A 5,667-nucleotide genomic window follows, 5' to 3' on the forward strand; every position below is an offset into this window, starting at 1 on the left:
CGGGATAGGTCTGCGATCTCCGGAATTCCAAGCCAGAATCCTCTTTGTCGCTTTCTTCAGATGGTCGAAGTTTCGTGCCTGCACAAAAAAATTAAAGACAATTGTAAGTACATAGAGACAGATGTAAAATACAAAATGTTCGAAGTCTTTCAGTTCCTCTTAATGAACTTTACACAATGCACTTTGTGTTATATCTCCTAGTTTACGGTACCTCAAGGTGAATCCAAGCATACTGTGACAAATCTATTTTAAGAAAAGCTTCATACGAAACCCATGGCCATTCGCCGCTATGATGCAATATCGTTCGTGAGCCATTACTCTTATTAATTATACAAATCGAGACAGGGAATTCTTTGTCTTCTACAATCTCACAGAGTTTCAGGTTGACACCATATGATTCCAGTTGCTGTCTGACAAAACTGCAATCAAAATAAAGAGAGGAAAGCTGAACACATTATAAGCAATTACAAGACATTGGGTAAACATCTGAAATCAAGCGGACAAAATCAAGGTTATGCTAGCGCCGAGTAAATGATAAGTTACAAGGTAGTCACAAGAGTTACAATTCCTATATTGTTCGCTGGAGCTAAAGAGCAGTGGGGCGTGACATGTCAAAGGATAAAGCACTCGCTTTACAACCATTACCACTGATTCCGTTTGTCACCATTGGATAGCGCAGTTAAGCCCGATAAACCCTTCACCGTCGCCAACGACCAGCCTCATTGCGAAGTTGATTCTATGCAGTGTGTCAGTTGTGTGAACTGTGAAATAATGTATCTTTAATTACTCTTACAATAGTATGATGTAACAACATGCAGCGTCCTTTTTTGTGACAGGGAGCGAAGCTCCATCTGAATCGAATCGAAGTGTCAGACTGATGACCGTCTACCTTGCACACCGGCAGCCAGACAGTGGATTTTAGGCGTTTTCCACATTTGCTGCTTTCCTATCTCCACCTCAGGATCACAACACACGGGTAACTATGATACGAACATACACAGAACAAAGAGTTCACGATTTACATATCGAGGCGCACATTGCTCCTTGCTCCTTCTTCAGGAGAGCTGGGGTTAATGGGTTTGTGGCGACAGGAAGGAAATCCGACCAAAGAATTAAAATAAAAAGCTTTCGCAGGGCATTATAACACTCAACAAATCCACTTATCTATTTATGAATCGCAGAAGACTACAATTGTTATACTCTTGAGACGTCTCACCTTAACTGTCAGGACTTCCACAGTTACCGCATTCCACCATATGGGATACTTCTTTAACTAATGGTGATCGCTTTGTCCAGGTTCGAGCACTAAATTCCCCTTTATTATTCAATCAGCTTGATTCCCGTTTAATACCAGTGACGGCCCGAACACCCCCGCCCAGGTCATGCAGCTTTGTGACGAAACAGACCGCAATATTCGCAGATCAGTTCAATCATTTACAATGTTTTTTAGCATAGGGGTGCAAGTTCTGTGACGAAAAAAAAAAAACTTTTCTCTCGCACATACTTAGAAATAATGTGCTCAGTTTCTCGACACTGTTTTGGTTTGAACGTTTGAGGGTAGCTCAACATCAATTTAAAAAAAATAATAATAATAAAAAATTTTAAAATAATTGGCAAGTAGGTCGATGACTGTCAGATTATAAATAAAAATAATTCCTCAGCCAGCTTTACATTTTTTGTCACTTATTGCTTCTCTCCTCCCTGGTAGTGATTTGTTACCGTGAAAAATGATGAGTTCCACTGTGGTTCGAATTTCTCGTTAAGCCGCAAGTCCTATAACTGGCTGTGGAGGTCAGTTCGAAAATCAGGAAAAGGTAAGGTATGTGAGCGACTGGGTGTCGGCAAAATCTGCTATTTGGCTACCGTGTAGTTATTTATAGCTACTGAGGCTCTCGGTATTCTTGCTCTGCGTGTATCACAGCGGCTCTGCTCTCCGACTGATTGTTGTCTCGTCCAGCGAGAAGACTGGCCCTTGTGAGGGCTTTGCGCTGTACAAATAATAGAATCTCATAAAGTCAACGAGTGTACCAAACTTGGAAAGGAAAAGGCAGTCTATGGCTTTACGGGGATTTTTCTCCATTTTAGAGGAAGACAGTTAAAGCGTCAAGCGATTATTAGGTGATGAGGTGTGACAAATGGCAAGTACCTTACGTCTGGCTGTAAGACCTAGTTTTTAAACTATCCAGTTTGTAGCTCCTTAAAATTTTTTAAACACATTATAGTGTATTTACTCATATTCAATTGTTCTGATATTTTATCACTATCGTGGTTTTCTATTACTTTATATACGTGTTATAAATTTTATATGTTAATGACACGAACGAAGTTACATATAAAAAACGAAACTTCTGATACACGTGATATAAACACTGATAAGAAAGCTATGTATATTGGACGTACCTTCCGGATCGCGAATTAATGCTGAGAGTCCCAACCAAGTCGCACTGAACACCCAGCTCACCCAGAACTGCGCAGTCGTTGGCAGCGTTTCCTCCTGGTCTCAGCTCCCGAGCTACAACCCTGTCAAGAAACTCACAATAATACTATAGAAGGAACCAGCGAAACAAATGCGTCTCTGTATTGTGAGACGTACATGTAATAAGTGAGGATTGTTTCGAAATTTCTACAGTCTGAGCATGCGTGCTTGCTAGGATGATGCTCTTTACTCCAGTATTTATACTGATTACACAACAGACATAAATTCAGAATTTTACTTTGGGTGTGTATTGAGTAACAGCGGTGAAAAATGTAGACGAAAACTGACAAGAAAATACAATATTTTTTTGTTTCTGGTTTCTCACCGAGACAACCAGAAACTGACTAAATGAATCTTTCATTCCACAGAGAGAAAGGTGTCCTGCAGGTAGGTAGTAGTCACGGGAGAGGTGTGAGCCAAGGGCTACAGGAAAAGCTAGGTTTAGAATATCAGGTCACTAGCATTGTGAAACCTAGTGCCAAGCTTAGCCAGTGACAGAGAACATAGGGGCCTCATTCCTCCAGGAGCGCTAGTTCTGCAGGGTCTCAAGGAGAGTTCTGTGAAGCTTGGAAGGTAGGAGACGAGGGACTGTAGAATTTAAGCTGTGAGGAAGGGTCGTGAGTCGTGCCTAGATAGCTCAGACGGTAGAGCACTTGCTTGCGAAAGGCAAAGTTCCCGAGTTCGAATCTCGGTCCGGCACACAGTTTTAATCTGCTAGGAAGTTTCATATCAGCGCACACTCCACTACAGAGCGAAAATTTCATTCTAAAAGCTCGATTGGTGTTGATGAAATTTCAAACAGAATTCTGAATATTTGTTCCAACTTAAAAAGTAATGTCCTTAGCAATATATGCATCACTTTTACAGGAAAGTTTTCCAGGCAGGTTCAAATGTGCGATTATTAAACCTCTTCATAAAAAAGTGACTATAAAGACTTAAACAACTATCATATAGTTCCCTTATTGATATTGTTTTCCAAAATATTCGAAGAAGTAAAGTACTCAAGAATAATCTATCACTTAAGTAGAAACAGTTTACTTAGCACATCACAGTTCGCATTCCAGAATGGTTGTTAGACTTAGCATGCTATTTATGTATTCATCCCTCAAACAGTACAAGTCATACATAATAAAATATTGCCAGCTGCTATTTTTTTTATCTCTCCAGGGCATTTGAATGTACAGATCATATTACTCTCTTAGAGAAACTTAAGTTTTATGTAACTGATTGCTCTACACAAAGGTGGTATGAACAATACTTAACAAACAGAATTCAAAAAGTTGTGTTGAATAATTTAAACAATATTGAAAGAGTAGCAAATTTTAGTGACTGAGGAGTGGTCACAAAGGGAGTCCCACAGGGTTAAATCTTAGGTCCACTTCTATTTCTTGTGTATTGTATGAACTTCCATTTAACATTCAGTAGCCAGAATTGGTACTTTTTGCAGACAATATTAATGTTATAACAAAACCTACTACAGAGAAAGTAACAAAAGAGATTGTAAATAACGTTTTCCAAAGAATTATTAAGTGGTTCTCAGAAAAAAATTGAAAAAAAAAACCACACACACTACATTCAGTTGTCTACAACAAATATAGCTCACCAATAATTGTTCTAGCACATGAGCAGGCGTCAGTAAATAGGGTGGAATGCTGTGAATTTTTGGGTGTTGTTATGAAACTGATCTGACAACATCATGTTCCATGTACCAAGTGTAATTTCCGATTCAAGGTGTTTTATCAAGCATTTTGCGATACACTTTTTTAATTGTTATAAATTTTGTAACTATTTTTTATAAAAAGAAAAATTATCTTGATTATTGTGATAAATGTACATGTCAGAGAGGTATGTGAGCATGGAGAAATTGAACAATCTATGTTTAATGTGTAGTTATCTATGTATTTAACAATCTAGGGATTCTCAGTGGTGGAAAACGTAAGCGAGTTGCTGTGGAGTAGTTTGCCAAAAGACGTTGTGTACGGCTGCATGCGGTCAAAGTTGGGCGAGTGTCGCCCATTATTTGTAAATAACTATGCTAAAAGGTATCTTTTAAAGCTCTGAGCCACAAGAAAAAATGTTATTTAAAATTTGTGAAATGATTTCAAAAATATATCAACAAAGTCCAAACTGAAACGTGTTCATTGTTTTGATTAGAATTGGTACAGCAAGATCATATCTGCGAACCTCCACAAATTCAAATATTTTGCCAATATTCTACAGCGAAGCGAGAAAGAAGACCCCTAGATGCCAACCACGAGGAACAATGAACCACCGTGTTTGCTCAGTATGCTACATCTACATCTACATCTACATGGTTACTCATCAATACACACTTGAGTGCCTGGCAGAGGGTTCATTGAACCATTTTCATACTACTTATCAACCATTCCACTCTCGAATGGCGCGTGGGAAAAAGGAACACCTAAACCTTTCCGTTCGAGCGCTGATTGCTCTTATTTTATTATGATGATCATTTCTCCCTACGTAGGTGGGTGTCAACAAAATATTTTCGCATTTGGAAGAGAAAGTTTGTGATTGAAATTTCGTAAATAGATCTCGCCACAAAGAAAACCGCCTTTGTTTCAGTGACTGCCACCCCAACTCGCGTATCATATCAGTGACACTCTCACCCCTATTGCGCGATAACACGAAACGGGCTACCCTTCTTTGCACTTTTTCGATGTCCTCCGTCGATCCTACCTGGTAAGGATCCCACACAGCGCAGCAATATTCCAGCAGAGGACGGACAAGTGTAATGTAGGCTGCCTCTTTAGTGGCTTTGTCGCATCTTCTAAAGTTTTCTACCAACAAAGTACAGTCTTTCTTTCGCCTTCCCCACAATATTATCTACGTGGTCTTTATAATTTAAGTTGCTCGTAATTGTAATTCCTAGGTATTTAGTCGAATTTACAGCCCTTAGATTTGTGCAATTTATCGTATACCCAAAATTTATCGGATTTCTTTTAGTACCCATGTGGATGACCTCGCACTTTTCTTTGTTTAGTGCCAATTGCCATTTTTCGCACCATACAGAAATTCTCTCTAGATCATTATGTAATTGTAATTGATCGTCTGATGATTTTACTAGACGGTAAATTACAGCATCATCTGCAAACAATCTAAGGGGGCTGCTCAGATTATCACCTAGATAATTTATGTATATCAGGAACAGCAGAGGGCCTATGACACTA

Source organism: Schistocerca piceifrons, chromosome 3 (assembly GCF_021461385.2).
Source record: "Schistocerca piceifrons isolate TAMUIC-IGC-003096 chromosome 3, iqSchPice1.1, whole genome shotgun sequence".
Lineage (NCBI taxonomy): Eukaryota > Metazoa > Arthropoda > Insecta > Orthoptera > Acrididae > Schistocerca > Schistocerca piceifrons.